A 2,374-nucleotide genomic window follows, 5' to 3' on the forward strand; every position below is an offset into this window, starting at 1 on the left:
GATAAGTTTTAATTTTCATAAGCAACAGGAAATAATAGTATCATGTGAGGATCAGACTCCAAAGTTCATTATGCTAGAACATCTGACAATACGCATTGAGTCTAATGTTGAATTCTGTAAAGGCTAGGATATACTTGTCTTCAAACTGTCTAGCCACAATTTTTGGTCCCATTGAGGTCGGATCTTATCGGATTTGAGCTGCAACCAATTTCATAAACAACGCTATAATCCATTTACAAATCAATAGATCTGTCGAAACTTTTATCTTTTGTGTCTGACCAACAAGTGAACCATAAGACTTATGTGATGTTCATCACTCCCCAAGTTTAATGTTCATTATATTTAAGTTATTGAATTATTATTAGCATTATTTTGTATAATTTTAATTCTAACGTACTTATTTTAAACTAATGTAATCTGTTTAGATAATAAGTTAGAAATTTTATTGTATTTTAAACTACAGTATTTATGTATTTTATATTCCTTTTTTGTTTTGTCTGTTTATCAAACAATCGTTTACTACCAGACAAGACGCCCTTTGGACCCACACATCGAAGATGTTTGAACGCGATCCAATAGTTATTTACGTTATCAAATAGCATTGCGAAGGAATTTCTCCTATTTTTCTGATTTTAGGAACTTTTCCTTCTAAATTTTTAGCATTGCAGATTAAAATAATTAAGAGAAACAAATTAGAATAAAAAAATTATCAGTTAATGTGATTAACTTCACAACATTCGGTTGAAAAGACGAAGATGAAGACCGTCGTTTCCCCCCTTAGTTAGTTTAGACAGTTGTTACCTTGTACACATATATAGAGAAATGGTCCTCTATATACACATTTAATTCATACTAGATAAGTAAGAAAGACTAAAAAATAACCAATCAAGTGTCTGTAATTACATAACTTCCTCCGGAATAAAATCATGATTGATGAAATAAAAGAATAAAACAAAAGAGAATGAAGAAAAAAGTAGGGAGAAAGGAGAGGAGAGTGGCCACAACATCAAGAGTGTCAACTCAGAGAAAAGAGAGTCATCACGACCAGAAGAGAGTATCACCAGAGAAAAGCGTCAAATCTGGAGGAGATAGAGTCAGCACAAAGATAAAGATAAGGATAGAAAGGATAAGGTGCAAAAGTAAGAAAAGAAAAAAAACTAAAGAAAGACAAGATGAAGAGAATACAATAACGCTTTTCCTGGTATGTTTCAAGTCGTGAATTTCGGATTAACAATACTGTACGTTTTAGAGCACATATCAGACACAAATTTCTTTTATAGTTCGATTTGAAATGAATTGAGGTCTGTACTTGACGAGGACAATTTCTCTAGAAACAACTATTGCACTTAATCTCTCTGAATCAGTACTGGTGACTTTGTGAGAAAGTGCTGAATATTATTGGAAGGATCCATGATCCGTCAGTTCCACAGAAATCTATCATTAACTTTACGTAGTTATTCAACTTTCCTCCTGATAAATGTTTGCGTTTAGCTACTGATCGTTTTTGTCAACCCATATATCCCATCCCTCTCGATAAGACACGGCCACCAAACAAACTTTTTAAGCCTGAGCTAGACGTGACACCTTTTTCAGGAGAAATGTCTACAGGTCTTTTAGTTAAAATTCTGTTATTTTCCCAGCTTATATATTGCATATCACTAAAATATTTCTCGGCGGAAATACTGACATTTTGTAATTTTGGAAACTCAACCAATTTTGAAAATTTTACTTCTTAAGGAATCAGTCATGCTATTTGCACGATTGATTCCTAGCATTTTTAGTGATTTAGTAAGATAGACTATTCGATAAGCGTTGAGTCTGAAGTCATCGTGTTGGATTCTGTGAAAGCTGGACATACTTCTTCAACTGTCTAGTCACTATCTTTGTTTCCATTGAGGTCGGATTTTATCGAATTTGAACTGCGACTAATTTTATAAATTCTACTGTGCGAATGCTGCGACTCCTACCACTCCTGATCCTAAGGATAATGTCTCTGCATTCTTTCCATCGATTTTTAATCTAATAGACGAACTTTACAGATAATTTTCAGGTGTTTTTTTTATCGCAAACAATTTATGTTGTACTTTAACCTTTAAGTGATTCATTCATTATAGCTCTTCTCTTGAATCCACCTCTTTTTCAATTCAATATTTTTGTCCGGAATCATTAATAGAATGAAAAAACTAAAGTAGACAATGAATACCTCAGACAAACGCATGCTCAAGTCTTAAACTGTGCTAAAAGAACATCTTTCAAGGCAGCAAAATATGGGACATTTAAAAAACATAATAAAATATATAAAATAACAGTATAAATTTGTACATTTTACATAATATTATTTTCATTTAGTTTATTTTTTAATTTTTAAATGCAC

This window comes from Centruroides sculpturatus, unplaced genomic scaffold (assembly GCF_000671375.1).
Source record: "Centruroides sculpturatus isolate CEXI.00-Female unplaced genomic scaffold, Cexi_2.0 scaffold25, whole genome shotgun sequence".
NCBI classification, from domain to species: domain Eukaryota; kingdom Metazoa; phylum Arthropoda; class Arachnida; order Scorpiones; family Buthidae; genus Centruroides; species Centruroides sculpturatus.